General features: G+C 43.1%; 1 pseudogene; it reads right to left on the bottom strand.

Moving 5' to 3' along the window:
• Positions 1-11810, bottom strand: part of LOC144806180 (uncharacterized) — a 98709-nt pseudogene extending 86899 nt beyond the window's left edge.
• Between the last annotated feature and the right edge of the window lie 5965 nt (positions 11811-17775).

The raw sequence follows: 17775 nt of genomic DNA on the forward strand, positions 1-17775 counted from the left end.
GACCGTTTCCACGTTTAACCGTGGATCCGTCTTGACCGTTTCCACGAATAACGTGGACCCGTCTTGACCGTTTTCATATAAAATGAACCCGTCTTGAAACTTTATGCATCCCCCATAGTGGTACTCACCGGGAAGCAGGACTTGAAACTTGAAGGCCTCGGACTTCTACGCATCTACGTCCACGTCTACTTCTACTTCTGCACATGCGCCTTGGAACGGGTGGACCTCTGGAAACCTCGGACCTTGCTCTCTCACGAGTTGGGCTCTGGTTGGGATGATCCGCGATCCTCACCGCCTCGTGTGGACGCCTGGTCGCAGTCCGTCTCCTCCGTGGGCCTGAGGGAGTAAGCAGGAAGTCCTGCTGGTGCGCACTTTGAAGTCCGTCACGGCTGTAGAAGGGGGCAAAAGCTGTACCTACGTCACCGGCGCGTGGGGAAAGGGATAGTCCTGGTCGGGCGCCAAATTAATGTGGTAAATAAAATAATTACCCTGGCATAATTTCTAGGCATTAACAATTAGCATGTATCAAATGAGAGGCAGAGAGTCCGTGGTGTCCAAGTTAAAAGGGCTTTATTCCAATAACTCGAGTTAAGGGAGAATCTGTTCCATCACCACTGAGGTTCAGGAAGGGTCTTCTAACATTTAATAACAATGAACAACATATATACATTTTGTCTTGTACATAGGGCGTAGGAAGGAACGCTCGTGACAGAGCAGAGAAAGAAAACAGATAAGAGCATGTGGGCGTACATGTGGGTGTACACTTTATGAGTCATAGGTAGGTGATAGGTAGGTGTCATAGGTGGGTGGTACACAGAGGAGGAGTTTGCATGACCAGCTGGAACTTTGCCCTACTTGTGTGCAACTCGGTCATGATGTGCAATTGACGTGTAACTGGGAGGAGAGCTGACTTTAAGTCTAGTAGAGAGACCTTCAGTGTCAGGGCGACCAGCACGTCTTGTACTATCTGATATCTAGAGATATCTAGAGTCGGGGATGTATTATCTGAAGTAAAGGTTGCTTGTCACTAGGAATCAGAAAAAGCATATATTTATTCGTTCATTGCATGGGGCTGTGGGGGCTTTTTACAGATGCAAGCACTGTTATTTCATTTAAACAGAGACAGGAAAGCTAGGCCCTATCTTTACAGACGGGTTCTGTTTACCCTCCTCACTGGGCAGGAATGTGACTCTGTACAGCAGGCAGATAACTGTTATTCATAATAATATCTTGGCAACCCTCGCTGGATATCTTTCGGCTGAGCTAGAAGCATGCGAGGTCAGAGATACGTAACTGCAGCCTTCAGTGTGTCAGGAGTCATGAAAAACCCTTATTTCAGAAAGTGATTCAGACTGAGCCACAAAAAAGGTTTCATCGTGATTTATTTAAAAGTGCACAATGTAAATACATGGGCCTTCATGTTAGCTTAATATTTCTTGCATGGGAGACTTAATTACTGGCATCCTAAAGCAGGACGTAAATGCAGAGGCCTCTTTGTTCAGGCCACTTAAGGGAAAATAAGCATGGGTGACATGTAACACACATGTAACATAGGGTACACGTAGGGGGCATCTTGGTCAGGCAAAATTTCATGCACATAAAGCCCTTTACGACCTAGGACCCGAATTCCTCAACACGCGCCTGACCTTTTACACCCCCACCCGACAACTACGATCGTCCAATCAACCCCTCGCCGCGATTCCACGCATCCAAAGATCCACCACGGGGGGAAGATCCTTCTCCTACTTAGCAGCCAAAACCTGGAATTCTCTCCCCACCCACCTCCGCCTTACACAGAACCACCTCTCCTTCAGAAAACAATTAAAAACCTGGATATTCGACAAATAACGTACCCCCCCCCCTCCTCCCTCAAGCGCCTTGAGACCCTCTGGGTGAGTAGTGCGCTATACACATTTTGAACTTGAACTTTGAACTTGCACTTGACCTCCTTGGTTTAACGCAACGCTCTCCACTTCTGAAATGCAGGACTACACCGTATTTACAAGAATACGGTGCAACCTTGCATTTCTCCCTGTGCTGGTGCTGAATTTAGCTGCCTAGCGCCAATGCAGGCAGCCTTGCACCATACTGCAAGGGGGCCTGCATTGAGGGGAGCAGGCTTGCCAAGTATCACGCATCAGGGGTTAGAGTAACACATTTCAATGTTGTGGTCCGCATCACCGTACTGAAATGCGAAGTCACACATTTTTATGGCTTCCTGAGCTGTCAAGTGCTGAAGCGCTGCTATAATAATTAGAAGTCAAACTGAGCAAAGCTGGCAGCGCACATTTAGGGGTTCTGGTTTAGCTACATTCAGGCATGGCACTCCGATCCGTCACGTGAGACATCCTGTGATTCTGGGCAAATCATTCAATATCCCTGTGCCTAACACAAATGAATGTGTCCATCTGTAAAGCAACTGGGGCTCATATAAAGCATTATGATCCCCAATACCTTCGGGTCGAGTGGGAGCTTAATGAAACTCCGAAAAAATTGCAGGGGCCAATCCTATTCCAACTCAAATGCTAACCCTATGAAGCACCCTACAACTTTAGGGCTACTTACACAAAGACGGACTGTAATACAAGTCACAGAGTTTCAAACCCACTACTTCCTGAAGTAAGCCTAAAGGAGGTTCTGGCGGTGCCCTACCAAAAGAACCAGTGGAGGCCAAGTAGCATGAAGTTTGGGTGGTTTCCTAGGGTCAGCTCCAACTGCAGCGGTTTAGGGAACGCAACTCTTCCCCCTTCAAGATTTTAACATCAGCCGCTGTCCTAGTGGTTTATGTACTGTCTATAAATTATTTTAAGGGGCTGAGCAACCCCTGGTCATAAGTACTGAATGCCCATGCTCCTCCAGACCAAGGGCTGCCTGTCCCCTGTCAACACTCAGCATTTCTGTAAGGAACCGGTTACGCTTCATCCCCACACAGGACCAAACTAGTCCTCGTGGATCTCTAGGACCAAACACTCTGGTCCTGTGATCGGGGTTGATCAGCAGCCCTAGTTTTATTGTTTTTGCCTGAAGTGCTCACCCCCATGTCTGCTAAAGGTGGGTTTATGAGAGAGAGTTTAGTGTTCACTGGCCAGCCGCCTGCAGGGCCTGCTGGAGAGAGTCTAGAATAGGGTGGGTTTATGAGAGAGAGTTTAGAGTTCGCTCGCCAGCCGCCTACAGGTGCTGCTGGAGAGGGTCTAGAATAGGTTTGGTTTGCAGGTATGATGGAGCGGCGCTGTTAGCAGATGAATGTACACACTCTTGCTAGCAGTACTAACAGTGTCACATAGGGCTTGGCATCACCATCACCGTCCCTTTGTAAAGTGTACATGTTTCTATTACTTTCATGTTTTACATCTCAAACCTTGATTTCCAAACATGTGCTGAATATACTCAGCCAGCAGCCCATCTGGACATGGGAGGAGGGGCCTGATCCAGTCACTTATTGCAATGGTGAGGATGATTAAGTGGTGATAAACAGGTTCGACATTGAAATCCTTCGGCTTTGAGTCTCGGTGCCCTCTCCTTTAAGATTTGACTAACCAACAGTGTTACATCAGGCCCCTCACACCTCTCCGATGAGGAACACCCTAGACCGGTGGTCTTAAAACCTTTTAATGCTATGCCCCCAACCCCACAGCGATCGTCGGGGACCCCTCAGAATTTTTCACAATTATTCTATTCAATTGACAATGTTTAAATATGTCTAGACTTATTTAAACATTGCAGTTAAATACTGTTTTAAGAATGTAATGATTGCCAAACATACTATTCTGGTCAGGCAGGCTATAATATAGCCTTATCGCCCTCTGCCGAGGGCCTACGTCTCGGGACTATAACGGTTTCAGGGCCTTTAACAAGCAGTATATCCCAAGGCAGAAGGGCTATAAGGCTATTGGAACATTCCACCCACTAAGGGTAGAATGTATTAAATTAAAAAGATAAAAACATGAAGACAAACATTGGAATGTTGGAGCTACGGACTTATACCAGCCAATACAAGCCCGGAGCTGCTTCAATGGAGCTCCCAACATTCCAATGTTCTAATAATGTAGTGTAGTTCCTATATTCCCAATAGGCTCTGCGTATTGGAATAATATATACTGTAGTTTAGACGTTAGGACTGAGGTCGACTAGGTCTCTACCATATATATTAAACTTAATTGTGAGTGCCAGCTAGCTCAGAGGTCACTAGAAACTTTCTCGAATTCACAAGAAGGGATTAGTTTCTGACAACCGCATAAACATGACAACTTTGTTTCCCATGAAATAAGAAATCAATCTCTAGAGTCGCGGAAACAATAGATAACTATTTCACTCAGTCAATCATGCATGCTTCGTTTCACCAGAGGTGCTGAGAAAATAATGAGACAGGCGTTTTCAATAAAAAGTATTTATTGAACAGTCTTCTTTCTAAAGCATAAGAAATGAACTGCTCCAATAGCAATACTGGTTATAAAGTACAGGGCATATAATACGAACAGTATTATAAAGTAATACTGTAAAAGCATGGTATGGTATCTATGCCATAAATTGACTAAAATATATAAAATACATACAGTGATAAAAAAATGGCTAAAAGTACTCAACTGGTGTTTCTAAAATACACCTACCCCGGTGTACCTGACCTAAGCCTAGCACTAGGGAAGAAGTAAGTGAGGAGTATTTAAGTTTAGTATTTCTTTGCCAAGAATCTAAGCAAGAATTCTCTTAGGGTTTAATCAGCTCCGTACCTTGGTTTAGAATGAAGGAGGTCTTGTATCTCTCTCTCAGGACTCGATTTCCCAGATACCCGCAAGGGTAGCCCGGAAACACTGGAGCTGGATTTCTCGGCCAGAGAAAAGACAGCGTCTCTCAGTGCGTCTGCTGGAGGGTCGGCTTTTTTCGGCACTTGCGGCTGCAGGGCGTCGGGCAAGTAGTTAGTCAATCTGCTCCAAAACCACCGTGTGTTTGTCTGGGCAAATGTAGGCATATTTATACCTTGAAGGTGCTGAGTTTGACGTAACATTGGACTTAATAACGTCATTCGAAGACCCAATTCCTCAAAATCTCCAGGATTTCTTGGATAACTTAATATTCAAGCAGGGGGAAGTCCCTAGCTGCTGAAGGCTGGTTTTTCCAAGAAATCGTTGTTGATTCTCGGAACTTAGTGGAAGTAGCTGTGCCGTATTCGGGCTGTATGGTTCAGGCCTAAATATGGTAATGATTTCTATGCCTATATAAGGGCCTGATAAAGTATACCTATATAAGGGCATGAATCGGGACAATTACACTAAGGTCCTAGATTCGATTATAATAATAACAGGTACAAGTACCCACAGTGTGTTTATTTGAAGTGGGGTTGGGGGTTTTGAAGGACATTTGGAGTTCCGTCCCTTTTGACATATACTCGTAGCTAGGATATAATGGACAAAACATGTTCGTGAATCGTGATGGCCCATTGGAGAGCAGCTTACTGCCGCTCATTATTTTCAGCTTAAAACAAAGCACCGTTATCAGCATAATTCTTCTTTTGATCAGAGCCTAGCGCCCCACCTGGCATCATCTCAGGCCCCTCTAGGAGGGCCCTCCCCCAGTCTGAGGCCCCCTGCCCGAGACATACATTTCAAGCATTCTCAGTTCCTCAGCAAAAAAAATCACATAAGAGCTGACAGAATGTGAGTGAATGAATCAATCAAGATTTATTTAGGAATTAATTAATATTTCACGAAATTGATACAGCAACAGCACAGAAGAACAAGTAAACAACTGAAATGCATTTTAACATCAACTAATTAATTCATAAACACTGGTAGGAAACAAGAAACTGGTGGATCAACAGGATAAGATACATCCAACTTCAAAAACAGATTACACGTTTGATTAAACATTCGAAGATACACAAACTGACTAAAAAGATTTTATGGTTAATCACGCCGCTAGTTAAATCAAACCTGCGGAAATATGTTACCAGCAGCATCCTCCAACTTATGGGTAATAGGAATTCTTAAGATAATGAAGTCACTTTTTGACCTAAAACTCTATAGTTTGTTTGTGTCATACTGTTGGCCAATTACTACAGAACGTCCAAATCATCTAAGGTTAGGAGGAATGCTAGATTCTCACACTAGTGTTCTTAAAAAAATATTTTTCGTTTAAAGGGCTTTAATACAGTGAAAATGTATCTCAATATATAACTGTTGGCAAATTGCCACTTTGTTATCATATTATCCATTCCCTCGGACTCAGCATCAAGGTGTTTCAGAAATGTATGACCTTTTTATTCTGTACACTGCAGTAAAAGCTAGGGACAGCTGTCTTGTTCATCAACTAAACTACCTTTTAAATTAGTTTGTGCATCCCCAGTGCTCTCCACCTAGATTGAGAAGCCAGTTCTCGGTGAACACCCACCATGTCATACAGGACAGGTAGCCAAGTTGATAGGGAGTCATCTTTCTTTACTTGAATATCATTGGTTCACAAAGCCTACCATACCAAAAGTGCCATGGTGGATGGAACTCTGGCGCTTTAGATGTGCAATGCTCTTTCTAGCATTTAACGGTAACTAAAGGTTTCATTTCCAAATTCTGACAGTGACCTCGTCCTAGTCTACTGGACATAGAACTAGTGTGCTAGGCTGTATCTCAAACCAGCTTTATAGGTATATCGGCTAGCACCTGTTTTAAAGAGAACTAGAGGCAGAAAAAGGTTTACACAATCAAAAGAACCAAATACAATCATTTTCATATCAATTAGATATGGTGTACTGGCTTTAGAAGTACTGGTGTGAATATGTGCACAAAATAAGGACATTTTAACACAATTCCATGCACAGATTTGAGCTGGTTAACTGTGTGATAACAGCGATTCTTGTGCCAATCATCTACACTCGAGCTCATCAGGTAACAAAGACAATCATCAGTACAGACTACTTACTTATCCCTATCTTAGCTCAGTCCTGGAGGGCTTTCAGTTCCATTCTAGTCAATTATACATTTAAAGTTAAGCTTCCATAGGACTATGGAATGATTATTCCCCGGAGGAAACCACAGAATTCTCTTTTACAAGTTAAATACGACAACAGCTCAAGCAGGTGCTGCTCAGTAACACCAGCGGAGGGCTCCATAGATTGCTTTTGCTCAAACTTTAGCACTGTATGTTCTTACAGGGGCTTTAAGGAACAGCCTTCCTTCCATACTATGAAAAAAGCTTGAAACACTCGGTTAGTCCTGGACACAGGAAGACCGACATTCTGGATATGATTGTGGCATAAACATGTCGACAAAAAGCCAACCCTTAAATAACCATAGCTTTATAACTGTTCACTCTTTCGAGGTGCTCACAGCTTTCTGAGAAACTCTTTGTACTCGGCTCCCTTATTCCACGTCAATCACAGATACTGTTGGTCTAGATGTAACACAATCTAACACCCAGTATATAAAGTTGCAGTAAATAAGAACCTTAAAAAAAGTCTCTTTGGAATATGACAAATGTATGTTTACATCCCTCTTGTAGCAGAATACATACAAGTACTGAACATTTTATGGCATTTTTATGGATTATTAACAAGGGGAGTGCCAAGACACAGACATATTTTTAACTTTCCTAAGAAATGATACATTGGTTGGACAAAAATGACAGAATTAAAAGAAGTGAAGCCCAGGTCTTTGTATCACAAGGAGCACTTCTCTTTCCATCAACACAAGAGAGCTAGTCCCATCTCAAAGAAACCTTGTCAGTCATGTGAACGCCGAAAGCAGAGCCATTCTGAGAGCAGTCACACTGTCGAGACAGGACCCCCCTCTAATGCCACCTGTGCCAGACTACCTGCTGACAGCACAAATTATCTTGAGTTTAGGGGAGCAATCTAATTTTTTTAAAATCAGCAGTCAAATGACAAAATACAAATCATTTTTTTATTCAATTACATATCAAAAAACATGCCTTTCTTTTTAACATGTACAATCTAGTGATTATTGTGTACATTGTATAGCATTGTGATTGGTTATAGCTATATATTATTATAGTGCAATCAACCTTTATTTTTCATTTCTTTTGAAGAACAATCATTTAAATTTAGATCTTCACACATTCACTGCAATGACATGGCTTTTCTCGTGAGTATTCGCTGATCAACACTTAATGTTGACGATTCACTAAAACTACTTCTACATTCATGGCAATTATATGGGTTTTCCATAGTGTGTGTTCTCTGATGCTGTTTTAGGTGTGATAATTAAGCATGGGCGTAAAATCCGTTCCGCTCGCGGATTTTGCGGATTTTCGGCAAATTCGCAATCCGCGAACTCTCGCGAACTTGCCGAAAATTCGTAAATCCGTGCGAAGCGGATTTTTTGCTTGGTCGCACTGGCCAACTAGAATACTATACAATGACGCTGGAGTAAACACTTGCGAACACGTAGATGCGGCGGGCAGCGACAATCTCGCAATTGCGAGATTGCAAAATTTGCAATTTCGCACAAGAAATCCACCAGCAGGCAGCATAAACCTTGAAAATTATGATTTTTATCAGAATAACTCCTCAGGTTGACATTTGCGTGCACTTTTTTTTTGCAAGGAGTCCATTTTGGGGGGGAAGGGAGGAAGGAAGTGCCCCACAGTCTCCAACTTCCTGTTCCTGTCTAGCAGGCTCCTCCCAGTGCTTTCTTCATGTGCTGATCACTTTGATTTGGATCTTGACCTGGAAGGATTACTTTTTGTGGATGCTACTGGATATTTGGATTTTTGCAAAACTGAAAGCACTCAGCAGGTGCAAAAGTTCAATCTTATCATTAGTAACCATTCCCTGTAGTGCCTGGAAGGATTACTTTTTGTGGATGCTGCTGGATATTTGCAAAACTGAAAGCACTCAGCAGGTGCAAAAGTTCAATCTTATCATTAGTAACCATTCCCTGTAGTGCCTGGAAGGATTACTTTTTGTGGATGCTGCTGGATATTTGGATTTTTGCAAAACTGAAAGCACTCAGCAGGTGCAAAAGTTCAATCTTATGATTAGTAACCATTCCCTGTAGTGCTTCCTGAGGGGCCCCTTCAGAGTTCAGTTGCCTACTTGCAACTATTCTATGACCCTGCTCTGACCATCACAGCAGGCTCAGAGAATAGCTACAAGTATACAACAAAGGTCCTGTTAAAAAAATTACACTGCAACAGAAAGCAATTACAGATAAGGAAGCAGGTGCCAGCCTGGAAGTTCAAATTCAGTGACACATTAATCAGCCCCTAATTCATTCATGTCAGTTGAGGTAGGGCAGGTGTGCTTTTCCCCCCATAATCTACAGTGATGAACTAGAGGGTGGCATGGGTGAGTCAGAGGGTGGCATGGGTGAGCCAGAGGGTGGCAGTGGTGAAACAGAGGGTGGCAGTGGTGAAACAGAGGGTGCTGTGATGAACCAGACGTAGAAACAACATGGTCACGACCGTTGCTACCCGACAAGTAAGTTCGCGTTTGCGAACTGGTAAAAAACCCTTGCGAAATGGCAGAAACACTTGCGAACACACAAAAAAAAGGAATCCGCAAAATTTGCGAGAGTTCGCGGATTTTGCGGATTGCAAATCCGTAAATACGCAATTTCGCGGATTGCCAATTCGCAAAATCCGCCCATGCTTAGTGATAATCAATGTAACCTCTTTAAACATTCACTGCAATGATATGGTTTTTCTCCTGTATGTGTTCTCTGATGGTGATTTTGGTCTGATAATCGACTAAAGCTCTTCAGACATTCACTGCACCTGAATGGTTGTTCCCTTGTGTGTTCGCTGATGAATCTTTAATGTTGAAGATTCACTAAAACTACTTTTACATTCACTGCACTTGAATGATTTTTGCCGTGTGCGTTCTCTGGTGCCGTTTTAGTCCTGCTAAATGTATAAAGCTCTTTCCACATTCATTGCAATTGAATGCTTGTTCCCCTGTGTGTGTTCGCAGATGTTTCCTTAAAGTTGACGAATCACTAAAACTACTTCCACATTCACTGCACTGGAATGGTTTTTCCCCAGTGTGTGTTCTCTGATGCTGTTTTAGGTGTGATAATCGATTAAACCTCTTCACACATTCACTACAATGATATGGTTTTTCTCCTGTGTGTGTTCTCAGATGGTATCTTAGGTCTGATAATCGACTAAAGCTCTTCAGACATTCACTGCACTTGAATGGCTTTTCCCCTGTGTGTATTCGCTGATAATTCTTTAATGTTGAATAGTAATTAAAACAACTTCCACATTCACTGCAATGGTATGGTTTTTCCCCTGTGTGTGTACGCTGATGAATCCTTAATGTTGAAGAGTCACTAAAACTATTTCCACATTCACTGCACTTGAATGGTTTTACCCTTGTGTGTGTTCTCTGATGCTGTTTTAGGTTTGATAAATATATAAAGCCCCTCCCACATTCATTGCACTTGAGCGTTTTTTCCCCTATGTGTGTTCTCTGATGCTTTTTTAGGTGTGTTAATCGACTAAACCTCTTCATACAGTCACTGCAATTATATGGTTTTTCTCCAGTGTGTGTTCTCTGATGGTGTTTTAGACCTGATAATCGAATAAAGCTCTTCGGACATTCACTGCACTTGAATGGTTTTTCTCCCGTGTGTGTTCGCTGATGATTCCGTAATGTTGACAAATCACTAAAACTACTTCCACATTCACTGCAATTATATGGTTTTTCACCAGTGTGTTTTCCCTGATGCCGTTTTAGGTGTGCGGATTGATTAAAGCTCTTAACACATTCACTGCATTTATATGGCTTTTCCCCTGTGTGTGTTCGTTGATGACTCCTGAGTTTTGAGGATTCGCTAAAACTACTTTCACATTCACTGCAATGGTATGGTTTTTCCCCTGTGTGTGTTCGCTGATGTGTCTGGAGACCTGATACCTGGCTGAAGCTCTTCTCACATTCAGTGCAATGATAGGGTTTTTCCCCTGTGTGTGTTCGTTGATGTCTTTGTAAGCCTGATAACTGAATAAAGCTCTTTACACATTCAGTGCATTTGAATTGTTTTTTCCCTGTGTGTGTTTGCTGATGGGGTTTTAATATTGATGACAAACTAAAGCTCTCACTGCATGTGTCTGAGACTTCTCTCTTGGTTAGTGTGTCTGGGTCTGGTATATACTTGTTTAGATCCCTTGACTGTACTTCCTGAAGGGCCAACATGACTGATAAAGCACTTGTGTTATTCTTGCATTCCCTGTAGGTGTTGTATTTTGCAAGTTTGCTTTCCGATTAAAGAATAACGTGCAATGGTCATCAACTACTTTCCAACCTCATAATGTGTGTAAGGCTTCTTCATGGGAGATTGGGTCTTTAGGCTGGATAATGGTTCTGCAAGCTTGCGGGTAAAGATCCATTGTCCTTCTGGTCGGTGCACACTGGGACAGTGCTCTGTATTTCAGACAGCAGAACCCCTATTTATTTTAATCTTCAATTGTCTGACTCCATTCCGTTGCGCTTTTCGCTGGTTGCTGTGGATTGGTCTGAAACAGTTTACAATACACCTCTAGCACTGAATGGTGGTCTGTTATTATTTTAGGAAGCAGAGCACTGCTGTGACCACCTCATACCAATGTCATGATCAAAGCTGGTACCGGGCATGTTTACATAAGAGGAGGTTCATCAGTGTTGTCTTAATTTTCTAGAGATAATTTCTTCGTTTTGAGGCACGGAGGTGAACAGCTGAGACTCCTAGAATCTCTGAATTTCCCTTGTTCTTCCTTCCAGGATCTGTCAGTTTATGTCCAGGTTCGGCTGTCTCTGACGGCACTTGAGTTTTCCTGAATACTGGAACTCAATATTTCGGACTTTGTTTTTGCAGATTTACAGTGTTATCTTCCTTATTTTGAAGCATTTTGTACAATCAAAGATAGTTTTCTGTCGGATGTAAAGAGATTTAAAATTACTTAAAGGGAAACATTACGGAATATGCATATACAATTTTCAATTGATTGTATAAACACCTCTTCATTACCATTTTGGAAACTTATGAAGGCATATTTAACTATATACAGAAATTTACATATAAGTTGCTTTGAATACGCGACATCTTAATTATTTCAGCAAAGGTGTTCATGAGTAACTTAGTAAAATAAAAGGGCGCTCGCATAGCACTCATACACTAGTTACAGCTTTAGCTAGATGCATATGGTCAAGCTTTTGTTAATACAAGAACAGCACTTTGAGTAAGAGATGGATCAGGAAGACTCGAGACAGAAGGGTGGACATCAGAATGTTGTGCGATAAATCAAATATTACTGTTCGCAGAGGTGCCTGGCTTCATCCACTGCACCCACAATATGTAGTGGAGCAGCAGTTTAATGACTGTATTTACTTTGTGGTTTTACTTCTCTCACATATATTTTTAAGTTTGTCAGTATTATCCATCGGGGTGGGAGTTCCCCGGATGGACTAGGAGATTGAGCTGGGCTGCTCTGTTGTTTAGTTGTCCCACCTCCAACTTTAGAGCTTGAGATAGCACACTAGCCTGGCGGCCCACTAGTTGACAGCTTTGCTGCATCAGCGAAGCAAGAGCACAGATGGTGCGCCAAAGCCAAGCCAAGCCAGTTAGCACCCTTTCACCCCTGGACCATGCTCAGCACCCGAAACACTCTCTTAAAAACATCTCTTAAGTCAAACTGCTATGTCCATATATCCTACACCTCTGCTGCCCTCCATACAAGGTAGGGCCTGTTCTCAAATGTATTCACCTGTACCTCACATGCATAGACCTGCTTTCAACATTCCTTTTCCAGCACACAAACTGCGAACATTTTCCAACCACGTAATTCCCATGACTTTTCATAGGTCTCTCCGTCTACTCACGCTTTCCAACATCACCTGTACAAACCACTTTGGCCACATTTAATGGAACAATACTGAGGTGCGCTCATTCTTTCCACACGTTGGAGAATGCACCAGAACAGGGCACGCTGCACATAAGATAAAGATAAAGTGCCTTCTGCGACTCTCACACATGCCCGGCAAGTACACAGTCCCTACACAGCTTTTACAAAGGCCCACATGCTTAGCACTGCTTTTCAAATACCCACAAAATGCCATAGGCACAGCTCAACAATGTAAAATAAAATTAATTCACAGTGTGAAACCCACCAGTAAATGATCCAAAGCTTGCTGCATGCCACAAGGGTCTTTACTATCTCAGCTGCTTCATACAGCAGCAAAGTTTGCTGTCACCAAAGTGTTCTTCCTTTGAAAAAGGTGCTATGCATGTGGTGTTTGTACAGCACAAACCTCACCAAAAAGCAGCTGAGCTCCCTAACGGTCCAAGGCAGGGACAGAGTCAACGAGTGATAGGTGAGGCAGCTGGATAGTGGATTGTTACTGCATTGGACCGAAGAGCCTGAAACTAGCAGCATGTGTGCTGATTCCACATCAGCTTATCCTCTATGACAGGTAAAGCAGGTGCAGGCCCAGATCAGACAGAAATAAAACATTTATAGCTCAGTAGCACTGATGCGATAAAGAACTGGGTAGTAGGATGCTGGCTTCCAATAACATTGCACTGAGCACCCCACCTCAGCCAATCTTTAACGATTGTTTGAAGAACAGAGTAACAGGAAGTTGAATTAAATGCCGATCATTAACTTTTCACCAGCTGCACACGGGGGACTGCATTGGCTAGATGAACGCTGTGCTCCGTCAACCACTCAAGTCATGCATACAGGCGCTACAACATGTTAGCGAAGTTTCCTGGAACCCTCAATTCCAATTCACATGCGCACTCACACGCAAGACTTACACCGTAGTGTTTTTTTTTCAATGAAGGATGTCGTCGAGGATGCAAGAGGAGCAGGAAGGAGAGCAGCCAAGAAGGGGAGGCAGCAGAAATACAAGCAAGTGCCTTCTTTATATATTTTTAAGGCATTTTAGAAGTGGGGAGGGAGCGGCTAACTCCGCTCTGCCATGGAGGCAGAGTTTTTGCCTACTCTGCGTTCGCCACTGAGCACGGAGTAGCAAATCTCTACAAACTCCGCTTGTGGAGCGGAGTTACATGCCCAGTTTAGTGCTGACCGAGTCAGACTAACGGCCTCGAACTTCTTTTAAGGAACCGAGACTGCAACCGGGAAGAATCTGTCTGCTCAGGACCTCTTCAGTCTGTAAGTCGCTGCACCATCAGTGTCCGTGCTCCATACAGGTTCCATCCAGGGCCTATGGACATCCAAAAACATCCGAAGGAATCTCCCTTGGAATGAAGGAATCACTCCCCTGCGTCTGCAGGCACCGCAACACAACTGACTGAATCACTGATCCTGGGCTCCTACATACTCCAACAGGTTCAGTAACATTCAACCAACAACAACAAGGAGCAAAGGGGGAATACAAGGGCTAGGTCGCCCTCCAGTCATAAAGTCACAATAACAGTTATGACCTAGTCCCAAAGGCACTTTTCACATTAGGTTTTTGAACTAATATCCCACTTGTTGCAATCAGTTACAACTACCTCCCCTCTTTTAAAGATTTTTGGGGGTAGGGGGAACATCAGTATTGTGCCCAACTAAAAAATGCCCTGTCCCTTTAAGACGACAGTAGTGAAACCACATACAACAGTGAAAAAATGTGTGTGAGCGAGATGGCACCTCACGGGCGCACCACCAATGGGGAACCTGGCAGGTACTCACCAGGATTGCCCTGTTATCATCATTGGTACCATCAAGCTGAAAAACAACAAGTGTCCAAACAAAACAAAATGTGTGTTTGTGAAAGTAGTGCAGTGGAACAACACAGACGACACAGACTGGAGTAACACAACATAAAAATATATATATATATACAAACAGCACCGACACATACATTTTATTCTATTTATTTCGTGCTGGTTGTATATGTTAAAAGAGTGAAACTGGCTACTATTTATATAGCCATATTTCTACTTGCCGACATGTTTCATTGCCATAACGTTTTCTGGCAATTTCTTCAGGTCATATACCTTTTTTAAGCCACTGCCTTGGACACCAAGGCTTCACAACTGTCAAAACATAAAAAAACACCATTACACATCAGGTTCATTTGCCCTCCCATGTACGAAAATGCCTAAAACTGCTGTGCAGAAACTCTCTGATTTACTGTTTTTAATATTTACCCTCAACCGGCCATTGCTTCTCATACCGGTCGTGAAGTCAAGTTCTAAAAAATTTATATTTTTAGACTAACTCCTTCCGTGAGTCGTCTTCATCCCCTTCGTGTTTTTTAGCTACAAGAGGAGAGAAAATCAAGGCACATCTCTTACTTCTAGGTCTTTTCTAAGCATTTCTCCGCCGTCAGTTACGAAATCCACGGCCTTTCAACCCCCTTTACCACCTTACCGATAATGGGAGACCAGTCGGCGTTCACTTGACCCGTGTGATTGTTCGCCGCTATTCCGCCGTTTATTTACACACGGACCCAAGCCTAATGTTAACCCTGATTGGTGTTCTAATTCTCACGTGACTACTGGTCCGCCATTTTAGGTTGGGTTTGTTCACACTTGTTAGAGACCTATACGCGAGTTAGACATCGCTCTCGCGAGATCTCGCTATTTTCACAATTTCTGCACTTGTCAAGTCAAATAACTTTATTGAAACATCACGTCACCATATATTAATGAGCTGTCATTTCTCCTTTATTCTAAAAAGCTCATAAATTTCGAACAGTCCTCTCATTGCATATATAAATCGGTAGTCTACATAGGTACATCATTGTTTTGTGAACCAGCTCATGCCAGATCGCAATCTTCCACATATATATGCCCCTTATATTTTTAATAGATGACTTAAGTTAGACCCCTCAATCTCTAACGATATTATTGTAGTAGTCTCTTATAGGCGCTAAGTTTCAAATTTGGAAGAGCTGTTACTTGGGGGGGTTCGTATGATGATACATACACTTCTTTACATCATGCGTACCTTCACCTACATCCAAAAAAATCTGGTTTGTATATATCAAGAGAGGAAAAAAGATCTAGTGTGAATATCAGTTCAGTTTATTCCATTCTAGGAGTTCATTCAGCCCTTTCTGTTCACTTTTTTCTTGGTAGATCCATCGTGCCTCTTTTGTAATCAGCAATCTATCTATGATTTGAGGATCCCCTCTCACCCTTTCCAACACGACCCACGTAAATGTGTGTTTATTTGTATGGCAGTGTTGGACAAGTTTTGTCGTAAGTTTGCCTGATCTTATCGTGCTTAGGTGTTCTTGAATCCTTAGTTTTATCTTACGGGTAGTAAGGCAAATGTATTGAAGACCACATTCACATTGCAGTCTGTATACCACATTCGTGATGTTGCAATTGCTGAAGTGTCCCAAAAACCATTCCTTCCCAGATTGCAAAGTTACGCTAGATGCTTTTGTAGTTAAGGGAAAAACAGAACAGCTCCCACACGGAAAGTGGCCCTTGGGTATGGTGTTATTTCCCAAATCTTTAGCTGGCTGTACCCTGGTATGCACTAGCTTGTCCTTAAGTTGCACGATCTTCTGAAGGCAAACCGAGGTGGTGGCATCTTAAAGTCCTTGCTAGACAACAAAGACCAATGCTTCCTAATGGATTGCCGTATCTTTGTGGCTAGAGGATCATACGTCATATTGACTGGAATGCACTTGTCTTTCTTTTTTGAATTGGTCTCTAGCAAAACACTTCTTGGAGTATTTAGTGCCCTCTTTTTCGCCTGCTTGATGACTCTCACAGGGTAGTTCCTGTCTTGCAGATTCTTACTCAAAACATTAGCCTGTTCATTGTACCCAACTGTGGATGAACAATTCATGCCGCTTCACGCCCTCCTCACACCGGATATAAGGATATGAACTACCGTCCGCGCAGCGGGCGCGCTGGTGGCGCGCCGAAGGCGCGCCAAAGGCAAGCCCGTCTGAGCTCGTCCGCGCCTGTACCGGGCCCAGGGCCAAGACCCCTGCTCGGGCTCCCTCATATCATAAGTTAGCCTACACTCACAGGGCCCTGATGGAGCTCCGACCAACCCCTTCCTCCCGCTGCATAAAACATGACCTATTACAAAAACCTATGGTTGCTAACCTGATATGCCCTCACTGTAATAACACCATTCCTCTTAGCAACTTGAAGACTCCCTCTAAATTGCAAAGCAACGTCAACGAGGTGGTTATTCTTATGGCCCTCATCAATGCGCGGTCATTGGGCAAACACAGCCAAGAAATAGCGGACCTTATCATTGATAACAACTTAGATGCCCTTTATATCACAGAAACATGGACTGATGATGCATCAGCCCCTGACCTAGTAATTGCAGTCCCTCCCGGCTACAAAGCCTACCGACAGGACAGGGTTATAAAAAAGGGAGGGTGTCTGGCCATTATAGTAAGAGACCGGTTCGAGGTCCGAACATCATCCATACATTCCAACGTAGAGGGCCTGCATATATTAAACATTCTACCCATGCCATGGACGGATCACTTTGCCATATTTAGCGGCCTGACCATCAAGGAATCATTTAGGAAGAAGGCCACATCTTCTAAGCCAGGCTCTTTCAAAGTATGGAAGAACATAAACCATACTGATCTAAAAAAACTTCTGGACAAGACCCGCGCAGACTTATCCAATGAACCTAACACCGCAACTCGTCAATTCCATGAATGGCTAGGTGATGCCACGAATCAGCTAGTACCCACTAAACTCCATTCCAGGAATAGAAGCACACCAACCGCTCCATGGTACACAGAGGAGTTAAAAACCCAAAAACAATTAAGTAGGAATAGGGACAGGCAATGGCACAAAACTTATGACAGCGAAAATAAGATTAAATATAAAGAATCATTGGCTACCTACA

Source organism: Lissotriton helveticus (genome assembly GCF_964261635.1).
Source record: "Lissotriton helveticus chromosome 1_1 unlocalized genomic scaffold, aLisHel1.1 SUPER_1_unloc_51, whole genome shotgun sequence".
Classification (NCBI taxonomy): Eukaryota; Metazoa; Chordata; class Amphibia; order Caudata; family Salamandridae; genus Lissotriton; species Lissotriton helveticus.